This window comes from Quercus lobata, unplaced genomic scaffold (assembly GCF_001633185.2).
Source record: "Quercus lobata isolate SW786 unplaced genomic scaffold, ValleyOak3.0 Primary Assembly Scq3eQI_163, whole genome shotgun sequence".
Taxonomy (NCBI): Eukaryota; Viridiplantae; Streptophyta; class Magnoliopsida; order Fagales; family Fagaceae; genus Quercus; species Quercus lobata.
Genome location: NW_022154754.1, coordinates 20,785 through 41,335, shown reverse-complemented (window position 1 = coordinate 41,335; position 20,551 = coordinate 20,785). Strand labels below are relative to the sequence as shown.

The 20,551-nt window shown below is 33.9% G+C and overlaps 1 long non-coding RNA gene across 1 annotated transcript; it reads right to left on the bottom strand.

Annotated features, from left to right (window-relative positions):
* Positions 1-360: 360 nt before the first annotated feature.
* On the bottom strand, positions 361-1,005 carry LOC115973237. Its single transcript, XR_004087663.1, has 2 exons — positions 934-1,005; positions 361-672 (listed from the first exon to the last, which is right to left on the bottom strand). It is a non-coding gene; the product is annotated as an uncharacterized LOC115973237 (long non-coding RNA).
* Between the last annotated feature and the right edge of the window lie 19,546 nt (positions 1,006-20,551).

The window sequence follows — 20,551 nt, the reverse complement described above, 5'->3', positions numbered from 1 at the left end:
AATATATACCAGTGTCATTTAGCTGACTCTTTTTGCAGCCATTCATTCTCTGAATCAATTTTACAACAAAACTGATTCATCAATGAAACAAATAAGCCATCTCATGAGCATGCGAATCCAATTTTGAGGGTATGTTGTTTAATAGAATTCTTTCTATGACAGTGAAGAGTTCTATTAACTCTAAATTGCAACAATGAAGCTAAATATGGAACTTCTGTTTTGTACTGTATTTTTGTTCTTGTGTCTGACTTTAGTTTCCTTGTTGCTTAGTCTGTACCATATATGCTGATCTTTTACTTTTGGTTGGCAATAATACACGCTCAAAGACCCCAAAAATAATAATAATAATAATAATGTACATAAGAGAATATAGAGACAATAAGTCTCTATTGTTTTATTATTATAATTTATTATTGTTGCAAATCCAATCTCATTATTTGCAAACATACATATTTAAGATTGTAAAGAGCATGCAAATTAATTGTAAGCTCCATCAATCGCAATAAGTTGAAGTTCCATCAGCGAGGTAGAGGGTGCAGCCTTGAGCTAAACAGCAGTTGCAGGCCGGATCAAGCTTCTGGCTACCTGATGATGGGCAAGTCATATACGCGTAGTCCAAGCAATATTGTGGGCATGCATTTGTTGGATTAACTGATCCCAATAGAATTGCACCTGGTTGCCAACATTAACAACAACATACTTTTTTAGATGACTTTGAATATGCATTGTGTTCAGTAATGTAATATTAGTGACAATATATATTTAAAATTACATATTAATTCATAGAAACAACAAAATAATAAAAGTATACCAAGAAAAGATGGACATGTCCATCTTTTATTCGTACACTAATCACTTATTCAGAATCAGATGCCAAACCCATAAATATGATTTTTTTGATATTTTAAAAAGTGACGAGTTGTATGATCATACCGCATAGAAGAATAACCATAATTCCAATTTTTTGTCCTCCCATGTTTTCCCTAAGAGTTTTGAGGGGTTAACATCGCATATTTATATTACACGGATAGAGAAGGAGAGACGCTAACAGATAACTTAGCCTTTATTCAAAGCCAACATTATCTGCAATAATCTGTTTCTAGCTAGTGTGATTCACACTGTGTGTAACTTTGAATTGGGCAAACATGGTGCATATTTCAGGTCATCTGAGATAGCAATCCCTCAAAAGATTATTGTTTTTATTTCATCAACGCTACTTGCTTGACTTTGATGAAGTTGGTGGCTTTGAGTAGTATTTGTACACTGCCGTGTGGGACAGGTTCACTAATCTGCCTGATATCACATTTATGAAAACATGTGCGTAGCTTAGGATCAATTCAAAGATTGTTTTATATTGTCAACAATATGAATTATCATGCGTGTTTACTTAGAGCAAGTCTGGCTACTAGAGAAATTTGCAAAAATTCACCGCCTAATTAACAACCCTTACAGAAAGATGTGAAACATAGAGAGATGACGAGTAGATTATTTACATGAACAGTGATTATACTACCTATTAAGACTGTAAATGTATAACGGTAACATTCGGACTGCATAACGGTATCATAGTCTTGGGAGCTCAGCACGTTTAAGTGTCTAGCTTCCACAGGAGAACGTGTGTTCAGTCTTCCTCCACCAAGAGCATTTGTTAGAGCTGGTAACAGAGTGCAGGAATCACAGAATGTCTTGAAGTCATGGAATGTTGTGTACATATATGGCACTTCTAGTCAAGTTATGCAATATAGAATACATTTAGCAAATTACTCTCTCTCTTTGCTCTCCCTCTCTCTCTTCTCTCTATGCTTCTCTCTTTTCTCTCATTCTTTTCAATTTACCCCCTAACAATAGATTTTTTATATAGGTAGTTATGGGTAATCACTAGTAGTCAACTCTTGGATCTTGGTTACGAATCAGATTGGGTCTACCTTAGGCAATACTTATTGGGTTGGCCTGGTTCAATTTTTTATCATCTCCCGCTCACAAATAGTAGGCACGAGATGACCATGAATTTTGTCATGCTTACTCTCAAAATCTGTTTATAAGAGTAAATAAGTCATTGTTAAAATTATGATTAAGTGATTAAATTCACTATTAATATAGTTAAAGAGGAGTTTAGACCCACACCACATATGAGAGGAAGTGTTAAAAATATGGTTAAGTGATTGAATTTACTATTTCTTAATAGCTCAACCTTTTAGAAAAATTGGTAATTTATTATGGTATGAGAGTAGAAGATCGCATATAAATGAGTTGGTAGACTTATTGTTTAATACAAATGTGAAGTACAAATGAGTAGTTGACCTTCATTTGTGTCAAAGCTACCATGTGACTAAATTTTTTCATTGCACTATTTTGTTTTAGTAAAACGTGGATTGATTGGTTGCGTTGTGTTTTCACCAAATGCATTATTTTGTCCACTAAAAGCATTTTGCGTCATTTTGTGCAAATTTTTTTTTTCTATTTTAATATAAAAACTTGCATTTTTTATTTTACATAACCACTTTTCAAACACATCTACATTAGATTATTTATTTCTACTACATTTAAAATATATATATATATATATATATATTTTTTTTATCAGTTTTTTATTACTCTCTCTCTCTCTCATTGAGTATAGGCGTAAAAAAAAAAGTATTAAAAAATAGATTTGCATGTGAATAGTAATCGTATATATTTACATAATTACTATAGCAACAATGTAAATTTACATAGTTTTAACTTAACTGATGTGGGTAATTTTTAGGGTTGAATGTGCTAAATTTAGCATTTATGTTATTATACATTGACTGATGTGAGTGCTCTTACGTCAAGAAATATTAATGGGTTTTGTGATTTGTACCCTAAATAAACTAATTGACTTAAAGTTTCTTCTAAAGCCCATTTTGTATATATATGGGCCTTTATTGGAAAATTATCGCCTGTTGATAGGTGATAGAAATAATATGAGTGATTAGTCTTGTTTAAGTGAGAAAGAAATATGAGCTACAGCCCAATCTATATCATAAGAGAGGGGTACTGCTTATTGACTCACCGTGTGATGTTGGAAATGTCATGGTGGTCAGGGGCGTAGCCAAGAATTTTTACATGGGGGGCCGATTCGAAGTATTGATATAAAAAACATAATCCATAAGGTTATTGAATAAGAAATTTCAATTTTGATATATCTTAAACATTAATGAACATACAAAAACTATCTAGTTCACTGTAGACATATACAAAAATATCCACACAAAAAAAACATTTCACATCAAAATCATGCCTAACGACGATTTTTCATGGAATAGAATTCATCCATAATTATTTCCATGGTGAAATTCCCAACAATTTTCTTTTCTATATAAACTATCATATTTGTTTGTTGATAGGAAATTCATATATTTGTTTACGTGATCCTTAATCACGATTTATCTCTTCAGATTGAATTCTTGGACATTTGGAGGGGTGTTCATCAATTATTGAAGTATCAACATTTGTTTCTACAGCCATAGGTGTTCTAATTTCTGAATTGCTAACATTTTTTTTTCTTAAAGAATGCATCAATTGTTTTTTGTTTGCTCATAATTCTTTTAGCTTTAAGAATGACTCAAAAATAAACCTGAAAAGAACTTTAAAAAATAAAATTTTAATTAGAAATTTTTATTTAGTTATATGGATGTTATTCGTAGTCAAGAGAAAACAAAATTCTAATTTAAATAGTCAACTCATCATCATTCCTATTATTAAAATTTTCCTATATTTTAATTTTTTTTAAAATTAAGAATAACCCCTCAAACAAAAGCAAAAATTAAACGAACAAAAGCAAAAATTAAACACACAAGTAAACAACATAAACTAAACAATTTAACAACACCCACTGCTACATGATATCTAACTAATAAAAAATAGGTAATAAATCAAAAAAATTTTACCTTAGAAACTTTGTCTTCACAAAGTGCAAAGATTGGTGTGGGCCGTGTGGGTGTGGCAATGCCTAGAAGATCTTCCCTTCAAGACTTATCACAAACAACCTCTCCATGTCTTCAATCATATATTTCTCTAAAAATATATGAAAAATTAAAGAGCATGTGAATATTTAAGTAAGTGTATATAGTTGAGGAAAAAAAAAAAAAAAACACTAAAAAGAGATGAAGGTGTAGTGCTGAAGAGAGAAAAGAAAACTGAAAACTCACCCTCTGAATGATTTATTTTAAGAAAGCAAGAAGAAAGAAAATAATGGTCAGTTTTTTTTTTTTTTTTTGGGATCGTGAGGACTGAGTTTGAGAGAAGGGCTGAGCTGAGGTTTTGTCTTGTTTGGGAGCTGCTGGTACTAGTGGAGTGGGTAGTGGCGTGTACACAAAAGACAAGAAGAGAATAAAAAGAATAGTGAAAGAAATGGTTCTGATTTTGAGTTTGAGAATGAGTGATAAAGTGTTATTTTGTTGGTAGTGCTTTTGGGCATAGTTGTTAAAACATGAATCGTATCATGAATCGATTTTTAATTTTTCTGTATCGTGTATTGTATTGTATCGTGTATCGTAAGATACACAAACACTTAATAAAATTTATAAAAAATTATAAATATACATATATAAAGGGTATATTCATTATAAATTTTGAATATATTCAACTAATGATTAATTTATTCATCACTTATGTAATAATATTTAACCAACTAACTAAATAAATCAAATTAGCATGTGTTTATAACATACGCATTCAAATTTCCTAAATTCAAAAGTGATAATATATTACAAATGACCTAAAAATAATAATTTATTTTCATCATATTCATCATATTGCCTAATTAACCCCATCTAAGTCAATGCTATCATCATGTTTATAATTTTGCAAACTTATTTCTTCATTAAAATTTTCTTCATCATCATTTGTCATTAACATTTACAATCTCTTCTTGTTCTTTTTATTTTAATAATATTTTTATAAAATCTTTTTTGGCATTCTAGTTTCTTGGACTTATAACAATAATAATAAAAATAAAAAATTGATATTGTCAATTAATATTTTATTCATAGTATATAAAATAAATTTGTAAATATTAAAGTGAAGGCTAAGTGTGTACTATGTAGTCTAATTGTAAGAGAGAGAACAAAAAAAACTTATGAATATGTTATTTCAGTAGGATAAACTAAGTAAACTAATAATTTTTTGTTAAAAACAAGTCTAACAACTTGTTAGATTCAAATAAATGTACATATTTTAACAAAAAATCTCATTTTAAAGCATTTGTCCATGTATTGTATGATATGTAAGATTTTACGATACGATACGATTTATGCGATACGCACATTGTACGTACGATTCATGAGCACTTACGATACGCTGATACGATACAGAATGTTTTACACACGATACGATACGTATCGTACGATACGTATCGCATATAGTACGATACTGACAACTATGCTTTTGGGTATTTAAATATAAGTGGGTCATGTTTTGTTTTATTAGAGGATAAAAGAGGCTTACAATTGAAACTAGAGCATGCTGGGGCCTAGGAGTAAATTGAACAGAAATGGGAGGGGGGTCGAATGTACATCATTGGGAGGGCCCAATTAAAATTTCTATATAGGTTGGTGGATTCCCCCCCCCCCCTCCCCTCACAAAGGGGCAACGTGGCTCCGCCCCATTGGTGGTCCTTGAGTACAGTTCATGAAGTAGCAAGATTTAGATATTGAACTCATTTCATGAAGTAGCAAGATTTAGATATTAAACTCAATTCATGAAGTAATAAGATTTGGATTTTAAGCTTATTTTCTATAGTAACACGACTCGAGCTTAGAGCCCATCCATCAAGTAAGGAAAAGTAGGAGGCCGTGAGTCCAATTTATGATGTAGAGAAAACATAAACCATAAGCCCAATCCTTGACGTTGAAAAATAATGTTTCCTTTTAAGTCCATAACGCGATGTAGAGAAAATGTTGGATGTCATGAATTCGTCCCGTGAAGTGAATATTTTTATGGGCCGTGAACCCAATCCAAAAATATTTGGATTCTTGGCAAGGAACACAAACCCGAGTAGTTGGATAAATTTTGGGCCTCTTTGGACTTTAGAGATAGTTAATCAAAGACCCATTACTTTGTGCTTGTGAAATAATAACGTTGACTTGAAATAATAAGACCTAGTACTTGGCGAATGTCCAAATGCTATACAATTGTGAAAATATTCTTACACAGTTGTTAAGTGTAGACTTTGTACATAAAATGTCCATAATTTCACAAGCGTTATTTGCATCATATCATATAGTATACTATATGATAAAAGTTTAGTTTAAAAACAGTAGCATCTCCAATATAATTTTTTAGAGGCGTCAATAAGAAACATAAATTATACAAAATTTAAAACAAAAAAGAACTTAAATATATCAACATCACAATTTAAAAAAAAAATTAAAATCTAAAACTAAAATATCTAAAGTTTTATAATTGCTTTCTACGATGTTTCATATTTTAAAATCATTGCATAATATCTTCATTATCAATCTTATGAGTTATATCTCTTTCAATGTACCAACCAAGAAATTATTCATCCATTAATCTTCTATTTGATTGATTTATTTCAAATTTATTAAGATCTAAATGAGTTTTTATTTTTATTTATTTATTTTTTATAGTTTAAGATTAAGAAATTTCTACTTTTGTTGTTGAGCTTATTAATTTAATTTAATTAATTTTTTTAGGATTTTAGATCAAATTGGTTTGTTATTGAGCTTTTTTGAGTTTAAAAGCCCAAGATATTATTAAGAAAATCATATTCAAATTTATTTCTGCTAGGCTTAAAAAATATCTAAGGTCAGCGTGTTTAAATTTTTATTTTAGGGGGTCAAAAAAAAAGAAAAAGAAAGTGAAACAAATAATATATAATTTTTTTGGGGCCAATTTAGGGGGTCATTTGAATCTCCTAGGTTCCAAATGGAACTGCTCTTACTTAGAAGCCGTAGTTGCATCAAGTGGTTACACCAAATTGTAGAAATTTATAAATAAAAAAAATTAAATATTACGCCTTATGTATATATCCAATAACTACTAATACTTACTGAAACCTAATGAGTTTCAATAGCAATAAAAACGAAATTAACATAATTCACTACTAATTTACGTAATAATAAGCTGTCCATGTCGTGCGCCTCATGCAATTTAAATATCAAACTTTTAGTTTAAACAAAAAGCAAGATACCAACTCTTTATTCAATTTGATGAAATGGTAGGTAGGAGAATACGCCAAAAATCGCAAAGTAGGTAGAAGAGGGGTTAAAAAAACATAATTCACTACTAATTTATCAATTTTTTTTCGATATATACAAAAGTTTAATAGATTCCCATAAAAAAAAAAAGTTTAATAGATTATATCAACTTTTTTTTCCCACTCTATCGTAATCTATATAAGTAGCTTTTTTTTTCGTAATCTATAACTCTTTCAACCCTCATTTGGTATTGTTCCAAAATATCTCTATAAGCACCTTTTACGTGGGATACAATACAATACATCATCAATAACTTTCAACAAACAAGTTTACGTGGGAGTCTAATTATATTGTATAAATTTTTTTTTTTTTATTTTAAAAATGATTTATAGTTATCGATAACTTGTAATCCTCTCATATTTGATTTATGAGTTGTGTTACAGGGGATTAGAATTTCTGCTTTACACCTGCACTCTCTACAGTGAGGAGAGGTTGAGGTATTAAAAGTTTAGTTAGAAGTGGAACTCAATAATGAGATATAGTCAAAATAAAATTAGACATTTTATTCATATCAACTCCTTCACAACTAAAATTTTCTGTATAAAATTCTCCATATAAAAGTGGACCTTTCCCCTCTTCTACCGACTTTGCGGATTTTTGGCGTATTCTCCTACCTACCTTTTCATCAAATTGAATAAGAGTTGGTATCTTGCCTTTTGTTTAAGCTAAAAGTTTGATATTTAAATTGCATGAGGCGCGCGACATGGACAGCTTATTATTACGTTTGTGCAAAATTTTCTGAATTCTTAAAAAGCTAGAAATTCTAATGAGATCATTCAGAAACCTAGTTGCCAACCAGATTACACGATGGGAATCAATTAGGGTTAACATCAAAATTTTGTCGATTCCATTATCACACCAATCATATTGAAAAAAATCATTCCTTGTAGTTACAGGAGCAATTAGATAAAACATTTAAGCATGTATTTGGTATAATTAATTTATTAATTATTTTCATTCAAGTTCTTTTAAAAACGCATCATATATATATATACATATATAGGGTTGGGTTCAAGTTACACTTGGTGTAACTCTAAATAATATTACACCATCCAATAACTTGTTATAGAATTCATATTTTGAAAATCCCACAATTTAATAACATGTTCTTAACATTCATGCCAATTGGATGTTATTTACCATTCGATTCATAAACTCATATTTTATGCATTATTTTAAATTATAAAAACTTGAATTTAAACAATTGATTGATAATATGGTTATTAATCTTTGATCATTTTGAAATTTTGCAAACATGGAGAATATATGAAAATAATGTAATCTAACGGTAGATTTATCAAAATTCGCATCCAATTAAAAAATATTGAGTAGTGTAATATTATTTAGAATTACACGAGATGTAACTTGAACCCAACCCCCCCCCCCACACACACACACATATATATATGAGATTGGTTCAAGTTACATTTGGTGTAATTTCACAAGAGTTACACATTTTTTACATCATTGATTTCTATTAGATCTAAGGGTATTAATGATAATGTCATTATTGTTCTCTAAAAATTAGTAATTTATGCATTAACGCTTTTTATCAAAGAAAAAAAAAAACAAAGCATTAACTCTCCACTTTCCTCCACATTATCATCTTCTTCCTTGCATCCTTTCTCAAATTTTTTTTTGGTATACTAGAAAATTTTAGAAATACATGGCAAAAGTCACAATTTTTTAGATAAAGATTGTTGAGGCCGAGTATTTTTGAAACACTCATGGCCAATTTTATTCAAGGTACTACCAAATTCATATGAATCTATATATAAAAAACACTCATGGCCAAAGTCAATGTTTAAAAAATTAGTGTTGTAACAACATTCGGGCTATTTGGTAGTGTAAGAATAACAGTTTTCAATGTTTAAACAATATTACATGTATTTTCACACAACTTTTCACCCACACGTATTTCCAAAAAATACAAACAATGTTACTAGAACAATATTACCAAACACCTTGATTATATCTTAGCTACTGGATCCATAGGTTGCCAATTTGAGCATACAATATACATATCTACTTCCTGCCTTTTTATTGTTTCCTCAACCCTTTTTGGGTTCTAAATAATTGCTTTATCACTTTTTTGCTAAATTCTCAAATGGCATACATCCATGAGAGGAGCAGCTAGTTTTACAAAAGAATAGAAAGTTAGTTATGACTTAAAAAAAGGTCAAAAATACCCCTAATCTAATTAGATAATTCTTATTCTTAACAAATAAAAAATATGGTTAAAATTGTAATCTAACAAAATTAAGAAACAAAAAAACTTCTAAAGAAACTTTTTTTCTTCTTCTAAAAATTAGCACACTCTCTATTTAAATATATTTCATGCATATTTAATATATTTTTTCCTAAAAACTAGCACACACTAAACAAACGGTTTACTCAATTTCAAATATTAAATTTTAGTTTTTAAATATTCATTTTTGTGTAGCCTTACTAATAATAGATAAATTCAAATTGAAAAATGACATTAAACCCAAAATAAAAAAAAGAATCTTATAGCACGTGCAAAATGCATGTGATGAGGCTAATGTGTGTGTGTATATATATATAAATCTTGATATTAATTTGATGTTAAATTGTTGATAACAATTTCATGAATTTTTTTTGTTCATTTATATTGTTTTATCAGAATAGATTGACAAAATAAAAAATATAACCTTTTGTTTGAAGTCAACACTTAAAAAGATGGTTGAAATATTAAAGTAAGAATCATAAGAATGTACAGGTACATAATATCAAAATAGTGCTACTTTTTTTTCTTTTTTTGAGAAGAAAAATAGTGCTACTTGAAGACCGATGAGAAGGTAAGTAATAAAATAATGAAATTACTTTTATGTCTTCAATTACAATTTAGGTTTCTTTTTTTCTTGATTAAGTTTTTTATTTTTAAGATAATCTTATACATGCAAGTTTTAGAAAAGCATTTAGTTGATCGTTTTAGAGATATACAAGAAGGAATATAGTGTACACTAAAAGTATAGTGTATAAAGAGTTATTCAATAATGTCTTAAAAGCATAGTGGATAAAAGGTATTCAATGATCACCCAAAAGCATAGTATATAAAAATGTATTCAATAATCTCCGAAAAGTAAAAGCTACTTTTAATGTTTTTCTTTTTTTCATCATCATCATTATTATTATTATAATTATTGCTAACAAAATCTTACGCTATTGCAACTCGAAAAGATATATACTATTAAGATGCTAGAAGCTACAAATGTCATTAGCTAGTCTGTTAGATGAAATTTTTAATTAAATTATTATATAATAAGTATTCATTTAGTTATTGTTCTTCAATAAATTATATATGCTATAATTTCTTGACCAGAACCATGTTATGCACGGAATTTAACTAGTTTAACATATAAAATTGTAGATGTATACTAATGATATACAAATAATTATTCATTCACGCACTACTTAATTAGACAAAATTTATTCAAAGTCAACTTTAAATTTTTATTCAAAATCAAAACGGTATCGTGCATGTTACATTGGCTTAACACTAGACAGAGATTATTGTAAGTAATCAATGTTTATAGCTTAACCAATTGGCCTGTATTATGAATATTAGCTAACTTTGAGTTGAATTATCATATAATTAATATCAACTATAAATTATTTTTATTATTTTTAAAATTTTTTTTGGAAGGAGGGATTTGACTTGCCTTTATAAGAACTTTAAGGTAAAGCACAATATAGAGGACATGTTGGCGCGGGCTAGAAGTATGACAGATTGTGAGAAGTACTTAGGTTTGCCAATGGTTAGTAGAAAATCAAAGGTAAATATTTTGAAAGGTTTACAGGAAAAAATTACCAAGAGAGTGCTAGGATGAAAGAAAAAATTTATTTCCAAAGCAAAGAGGGAGATTCTTATCAAGACTATAGCACAAGTCATTCCTACATCCTCAATGAGTCTTTTTAAAATCCCGAAGACACTGTATGATACCTTAAATTCTACTTTAGCTCGATATTGATGGGGTCAGACTATGGATGAGAAGAAGATACATTAAATCAATTGGAAAAAATTATACACACAGAAGAGTAAGGGTGGTATGAGCTTTCAGGTATCCATGCTTTTAACTTGGCTATGCTAGCAAAATAGGCTTGGAGATTGATACACAATACTCACTCTCTCTTCTCTCTAGTATACAAGGCAAAGTATTTTCCTAGATGTTTGTTCATGGAAGCTGAGGTTGGAAATAATCTCTCCTATGTTTGGCGAAGTTTAATTCACAGTGGAGGATGGGTGATGGTAGAAAGATCAAGGTGTCTACTTTTAAGTGGCTGTCACACAAGCCGGTCTTCTCTAGAGTAGATAGGCCAACTATGTTAGTGAGTGAACTCATTAATGAGGATACTCGGCAATGGGACAGAACTAAAATTTTTTAGTTGTTTGCACCTAGGACCCGGCGGGAGATCTTAGCTATCCCTCTCAACTTGCAGCATACTGTGGACGCTTTTATATGGAAGGAAAATAGGGCGAATAGGTTCTCAGTGAAATCTTCATACCATGTCGCTCTCCATCTTATACAGCACGATGATGGCGAACATTCAGCGGCACGTATGGATGGTTCTATATGGAAAAGGGTGTGGTCCCTGAATATACCTCCAAAGGTTAGAATTTTTATTTGGCAAGCTTGTTCAAATATCCTCCCTACTAGAGAGAACCTACATCGGCGAAGGGTGAAGGTGGAACCACATTGTGAGCTTTGTTGCCAACAGCCAGAGTCTACCTCACATCTGCTATGGGAATGCCTGTTTGCAAGAAACGTGTGGGCCCTGTCAAGGGGGAAAATCCAGAAATGCAGCAATGAGGTGCAGGATTTTTTCCTCCTTTTTTCGTCAGATGATGGACAAGCTTTCCACGCTTGAGCTGGAACAATGGGCTGTCACTGTATGAGCTATCTGGAATGCCCGTAACAAGTTTTATTTTGAGAAAGTTCAGTCACAGCATAGAACCATTTGCAAGGAGCTCTTGGTTTTTTGAAGGAATATCGGCAGATCACAGCTACACAGCGTAGCTATTGAGAACATTCAATTAGCATTTTGGAAGGTGCTCTTGGTTTTCTGGGGGAGTATCAGAGTTTTATGGCGGCACAGAGAAGCGTTTAATGGAGCTTCTATTTTAGCTTAATGTCCCACACTCTTAGCTTTACTATTTGTGGGGTCAGAGAATTTGTGACCCCGACCCACTCTACATTAGGGCCCAAGGCCCGAACTGAGGAGAGACATTGCCGAGAACATACAATGAAAGTCCAAATAGCCTAGAGATATAGCCGAGGATGACTTTGTCCTCGGCATCCCAAAGCGCTCTTGAAAGAAAGGGCAAGTACGGTACATGAACAGTTTAGGGAAAAACCGAACACCTTTACATTGATGGAGAAAGGACCCCTGGACAATATGGCGACAAAGGACAAAGGAAAGGCTGTCATTACTGCAATTAAATACTCTGCGCCAGACAGAGCAATGCTTTTCAGTTTTTACAATCACCCCCAACCACTTTGGGTATGGGCTGATGGGACAAGTATCAGCCCTGGAAAGATGAACCTACACGTGGACGTTGGAGGAAGGGTAAAGGCTAATATAAAAAGAGAATTAAGCAATCTAGAAAAGAGGGCTGGGAAAAAAAGCCAAGAACCAGAGCCTCCCAGTCCATGCCGAGGAGAAAGATTTCTTGAGCAAACATGGTTCCCCACTGTATGAGTACCATGAAAACCAACTCTAACCACTGTCCGGTGACCAAGGCCTAACCATTCAGCCCATGATCTACAAATTATATTGTTTGGGCCCTTGACGTACGAACCCAATACCATTTTGGGGTCGTTACAAATTGAGTCCTTACAATTGGCGCCGTCTGTGGGAAAGGCTCGTGCGTTGGCACAGGTGGTGGATCGAGAAAGTCCCTCCATCACTTCCAGCAGCCCGTTGTTGTTGCCTTAATATAAAATTCCACTAGGGGCTACGCTTTGAAGCGTCAGTAGCACGGACAGATCTAGGGGCTTCCAATGTCAAATCAACGCCCCACACCTTGGTCGAAGGGCTAATCCACCAACTACTTAAAGAAAATCTAAATTTTGGACAGAACCAAGGTATTGCATGGTCTTCGGACTAAAACCTATTGGGAAACCAACTACTTAAAGAAAATTTTAAATTTTGGACAGAATCAAGGTATTGCATGGTTTGACAAACTACTTAAAGAAAATTTTAAGTTTTGGACAGAACCAATGTATTGCATGGTTCCCGGACTCAAACCTATGGGGAAACCAACTACTTAAAGAAAGTTTTAAGTTTTGGACAGAATCAAGGTATTGCATGGTCTTCGGACTCAAACTTATGGGGAAACCAACTATTTAAAGAAAGTTCTAAGTTTTGGACAGAACCAAGGTATTGCATGGTCCTCGGACTCAAACCTATGGAGAAACCAACTACTTAAAGAAAGTTCTAAGTTTTGGACAGAACCAAGGTATTGCATGGTCCCCGGATTCAAACCTATGGGGAAACCAACTACTTAAAGAAAATCTAAGTTTTGGACAGAATCAAGGTATTGCATGGTCCTCGGATTCAAATCTATGGGGAAACCAACAACTTAAAGAAAATCTAAGTTTTGGACAGAACCAAGGTATTGCATGGTCCTCGGATTCAAACCTATGGGGAAACCAACTACATAAAGAAATTTCTAAGTTTTGGACAGAATCAAGGTATTGTCTGATCCTCGGACTCAAACCTATGGGGAAACCAACTACTTAAAGAAAATCTAAGTTTTGGATAGAACCAAGATATTGTATGGTCCTAGGACTCAAACCTATGGGGAAACGAACTACATAAAGAAATTTCTAAGTTTTGGATAGAACCAAGGTATTGCATGGTTCTCGGACTCAAACCTATAGGGAAACCAACTACTTAAAGAAAATTTTAAATTTTGGACAGAATCAAGGTATTGCATAGTCCTCGGACTCAAACCTATGGGGAAACCAACTACTTAAAAAAATTTCTAAATTTTGGACAGAACCAAGGTATTGCATGGTCCCCGGACTCAAACTTATGGGGAAACTAACTACTTAAAGAAAGTTCTAAGTTTTAGACAGAACCAATGTATTGCATGGTCCCCGGACTCAAATCTATGGGGAAACCAACTACTTAAAGAAAATCTAAATTTTGGACAGAATCAAGGTATTGCATGGTCCCCAGACTCAAACCTATGGGGAAACCAACTACTTAAAGAAAATCTAAGTTTTGGACAGAACCAAGGTATTGTATGGTTCTCGGACTCAAACCTATGGGGAAACCAACTACTTAAAGAAAATCTAAATTTTGAACAGAACCAAGGTATTGCATGGTTCTCAGACTCAAACCTATGGGGAAACTAATTACTTAAAGAAAGTTCTAAGTTTTGGACAGAACCAAGGTATTGCATGGTCCCCAGACTCAAACCTATGGGGAAACCAACTACTTAAAGAAAATCTATGTTTTGGACCGAACCAAGGTATTGTGTGGTCCTTGACTCAAACCTATGGGGAAACCAACTACTTAAAGAAAATTCTAAGTTTTGGACAGAACCAAGGTATTGCATGGTCCTCGGACTCAAACCTATGGGGAAATCGACTACTTAAAGAAAATCTAAGTTTTGGACAGAATGAAGGTATTGCATGGTCTTCGGACTCAAACCTATGGGGAAACCAACTACTTAAAGAAAATCTAAGTTTTGGACAGAACCAAGGTATTGCATGGTTCTCAGACTCAAACCTATGGGGAAACCAACTACTTAAAGAAAATCTAAGTTTTGGATAGAACCAAGATATTGTATGGTCCTCGGACTCAAACCTATGGGGAAACGAACTACTTAAAGAAATTTCTATGTTTTGGATAGAACCAAGGTATTGCATGGTTCTCGGACTCAAACCTATAGGGAAACCAACTACTTAAAGAAAATTCTAAATTTTGGACAGAATCAAGGTATTGCATGGTCCTCGGACTCAAACCTATGGGGAAACCAACTACTTAAAAAAATTTCTAAGTTTTGGACAGAACCAAGGTATTGCATGGTCCCCGGACTAAAACCTATGAGGAGACTAACTATTTAAAGAAAGTTCTAAGTTTTAGACAGAACTAATGTATTGCATGGTCCCCGGACTCAAATCTATGGGGAAACCAACTACTTAAAGAAAATCTAAATTTTGGACAGAATCAAGGTATTGCGTGGTCCCCGAACTCAAACCTATGGGGAAACCAACTACTTAAAGAAAATCTAAGTTTTGGACAGAACCAAGGTATTGCATGGTCCCCGGACTCAAACCTATGGGGAAACTAACTACTTAAAGAAAGTTCTAAGTTTTAGACAGAACTAATGTATTGCATGGTCCCCGGACTCAAATCTATGGGGAAACCAACTACTTAAAGAAAATCTAAGTTTTGGACAGAATCAAGGTATTGCATGGTCCTCGGACTCAAATCTATGGGGAAACTAACTACTTAAAGAAAGTTCCAAGTTTTAGACAGAACCGATGTATTGCATGGTCCCCGGACTCAAATCTATGGGGAAACCAACTACTTAAAGAAAATCTAAATTTTGGACAGAATCAAGGTATTGCATGGTCCCCGGACTCAAACCTATAGGGAAACCAACTACTTAAAGAAAATCTAAGTTTTGGACAGAATCATGGTATTGTATGGTCTTCAGACTCAAACCTATGGGGAAACCAACTACTTAAAGAAAGTTCTAAGTTTTCGACAAAACCAAGGTATTGCATGGTTCTCGGATTCAAACCTATGGGGAAACCAACTACCTAAAGAAAATCTAAGTTTTGGACAGAATCAAGGTATAGCATGGTCCTCGGACTGAAACCTATGGAGAAACCAACTACTTAAAGAGAATCTAAGTTTTGGATAGAATCAAAGTATTGCATGGTCCTCGGACTCAAACCTATAGGGAAACCAACTACTTAAAGAAAATCTATGTTTTGGACCGAACCAAGGTATTGCGTGGTCCTTGACTCAAACCTATGGGGAAACCAACTACTTAAAGAAAATTCTAAGTTTTGGACAGAACCAAGGTATTGCATGGTCCTCGGACTCAAACCTATGGGGAAATCGACTACTTAAAGAAAATCTAAGTTTTGGACAGAATGAAGGTATTGCATGGTCTTCGGACTCAAACCTATGGGGAAACCAACTACTTAAAGAAAATCTAAGTTTTGGACAGAACCAAGGTATTGCATGGTTCTCAGACTCAAACCTATGGGGAAACTGACTACTTAAAGAAAGTTTTATGTTTTGAACAGAACCAAGGTATTGCATGGTCCCCGGACTCAAACCTATGGGGAAACCAACTACATAAAGAAAATCTAAGTTTTGGATAGAACCAAGATATTATATGGTCCTCGGACTCAAACCTATGGGGAAACGAACTACTTAAAGTAATTTCTAAGTTTTGGATAGAACCAAGGTATTGCATGGTTCTCGGACTCAAACCTATAAGGAAACCAACTACTTAAAGAAAATTCTAAATTTTGGACAGAATCAAGGTATTGCATGGTCCTCGGACTTAAACCTATGGGGAAACCAACTACTTAAAAAAATTTCTAAATTTTGGACAGAACCAAGGTATTGCATGGTCCCTGGACTAAAACCTATGGGGAGACTAACTATTTAAAGAAAGTTCTACGTTTTAGACAGAACTAATGTATTGCATGGTCCCCGGACTCAAATCTATGGGGAAACCAACTACTTAAAGAAAATCTAAATTTTCGACAGAATCAAGGTATTGCGTGGTCCCCGGACTCAAACCTATGGGGAAACCAACTATTTAAAGAAAATCTAAGTTTTGGACAGAACCAAGGTATTGCATGGTCCCCGGACTCAAACCTATGGGGAAACTAACTACTTAAAGAAAGTTCTAAGTTTTTAGACAGAACTAATGTATTGCATGGTCCCCGGACTCAAATCTATGGGGAAACCAACTACTTAAAGAAAATCTAAGTTTTGGACAGAACCAAGGTATTGCATGGTCCCCGGACTCAAACCTATGGGGAAACTAACTACTTAAAGAAAGTTCTAAGTTTTAGACAGAACCGATGTATTGCATGGTCCCCGGACTCAAATCTATGGGGAAACCAACTACTTAAAGAAAACCTAAATTTTGGACAGAATCAAGGTATTGCATGGTCCCCGGACTCAAACCTATAGGGAAACCAACTACTTAAAGAAAATCTAAGTTTTGGACAGAACCAAGGTATTGTATGGTCCTCAGACTCAAACCTATGGGGAAACCAACTACTTAAAGAAAATCTAAATTTTGAACAGAACCAAGGTATTATATGGTTCTCGGACTCAAACCTATGGAGAAACTAATTACTAAAAGAAAGTTCTAAGTTTTGGACAGAATCAAGGTATTGCATGGTCCCCGGACTCAAACCTATGGGGAAACCAACTACTTAAAGAAAATCTAAATTTTGGACAGAACCAAGGTATTGTATGGTCCTCGGACTCAAACCAATGGGGAAACGAATTACTTAAAGAAATTTCCAAGTTTTGGACAGAACCAAGGTATTGCACGGTCCCCGGACTCAAACCTATGGGGAAACCAACTACTTAAAGAAAATCTAAGTTTTGGACAGAACTACTTAAAGAAAATCTAAGTTTTGGACAGAACCAAGGTATTGTATGGTCCTCGGACTTAAACCTATGGGGAAATCAACTACTTAAAGAAAATATAAGTTTTGGACAGAACTAAGGTATTGCATGGTTCTCAGACTCAAACCTATGGGGAAACCAACTATTTAAAGAAAATTCTAAGTTTTGGACAGAACCAAGGTATTGCATGGTCCCCGGACTCAAACCTATGGGGAAACCAAATACTTAAAGAAAATCTAAGTTTTGGACAAAACCAAGGTATTGTATGGTACTCGGACTCAAACCAATGGGGAAACGAACTACTTAAAGAAATTTCTAAGTTTTGGACAGAACCAAGGTATTGCATGGTTCTCGGACTCAAACCTATAGGGAAACCATCTAGTTAAAGAAAATTCTAAATTTTGGACAGAATCAAGGTATTGCATGGTCCTCGGACTCAAACCTATGGGGAAATCAACTACTTAAAGAAAGTTCTAAGTTTTCGACAAAACTAAGGTATTGCATGGTTCTCGGATTCAAACCTATGGGGAAACCAACTACCTAAAGAAAATCTAAGTTTTGGACAGAATCAAGGTATTGCATGGTCCTCGGACTGAAACCTATGGATAAACCAACTACTTAAAGAAAATCTAAGTTTTGGATAGAATCAAAGTATTGCATGGTCCTCGGACTCAAACCTATGGGGAAACCAACTACTTAAAGAAAATCTAAGTTTTGGACCGAACCAAGGTATTGCGTGGTCCTTGAAGTCAAACCTATGGGGAAACCAACTACTTAAAGAAAATTCTAAGTTTTGGACAGAACCAAGGTATTGCATGGTCCTCGGACTCAAACCTATGGGGAAATCGACTACTTAAAGAAAATCTAAGTTTTGGACAGAACGAAGGTATTGCATGGTTTTTGGACTCAAACCTATGGGGAAACCAACTACTTAAAGAAAATCTAAGTTTTGGACAGAACCAAGGTATTGCATGGTTCTCAGACTCAAACCTATGGGGAAACTAACTACTTAAAGAAAGTTTTATGTTTTGAACAGAACCAAGGTATTGCATGGTCCCCGGACTCAAACCTATGGGGAAACCAACTACTTAAAGAAAATCAATGTTTTGGTTAGAACCAAGATATTGTATGGTCCTCGGACTCAAACCTATGGGGAAACGAACTACTTAAAGAAAATTCTAAGTTTTGGATAGAACCAAGGAATTGCATGGTTCTCGGACTCAAACCTATAGGGAAACCAACTACTTAAAGAAAATTCTAAATTTTGGACAGAATCAAGGTATTGCATGGTCCTCGGACTCAAACCTTTGCGGAAACCAACTACTTAAAAAAATTTCTAAGTTTTGGACAGAACCAAGGTATTGCATGGTCCCCGGACTCAAACCTATGGGGAAACCAACTACTTAAAGAAAATCTAAATTTTGGACAGAATAAAGGTATTGCATGGTCCCCGGACTCAAACCTATGGGGAAACTTACTACTTAAAGAAAATCTAAGTTTTGGACAGAACCAAGGTATTGCATGGTCCCCGGACTCAAACCTATGGGGAAACTTACTACTTAAAGAAAATCTAAGTTTTGGACAGAACCAAGGTATTGCATGGTCCTCGGACTCAAACCTATGGGGAGACTGACTACTTAAAGAAAGTTCTAAGTTTTAGACAGACCTAATGTATTGCATGGTCCCCGGACTCAAATCTATGGGGAAACCAACTACTTAAAGAAAATCTAAATTTTGGACAGAATAAAGGTATTGCATGGTCCCCGGACTCAAACCTATGGGGAAACTTACTACTTAAAGAAAATCCAAGTTTTGGACAGAACCAAGGTATTGCATGGTCCCCGGACTCAAACCTATGGGGAGACTGACTACTTAAAGAAAGTTCTAAGTTTTAGACAGACCTAATGTATTGCATGGTCCCCAGACTCAAATCTATGGGGAAATCAACTACTTAAAGAAAATCTAAATTTTGGACAGAATAAAGGTATTGCATGGTCCCCGGACTCAAACCTATGGAGAAACCAACTACTTAAAGAAAATCAAAGTTTTGGACAGAACCAAGGTATTGCATGGTTCTCAGACTCAAACCTATGGAGAAACTAACTACTTAAAGAAAGTTTTATGTTTTGAACAGAACCAAGGTATTGCATGGTCCCCGGACTCAAACCTATGGGGAAACTAACTACTTAAAGAAAGTTCTAAGTTTTGGACAGAACCAATGTATTGCATGGTCTCCGGACTCAAATCTATGGGGAAACCAACTACTTAAAGAAAATCTAAATTTTGGACAGAATCAAGGTATTGAATGGTCCCCGGACTCAAACCTATGGGGAAACCAACTACTTAAAGAAAATCTAAGTTTTGGACCGAACCAAGGTATTGCGTGGTCTTTGGACACAAACCTATGGGGAAACCAACTACTTAAAGAAAATTCTAAGTTTTGGACAGAACCAAGGAATTGCATGGTCTTCGGACTCAAACCTATGGGGAAATCGACTACTTAAAGAAAATATAAGTTTTGGACAGAACTAAGGTATTGCATGGTCTTCGGACTCAAACCTATGGGGAAACCAACTATTTAAAGAAAATCTAAGTTTTGGACAGAACCAAGGTATTGCATGGTTCTCAGACTCAAAACTATGGGGAAACTAACTACTTAA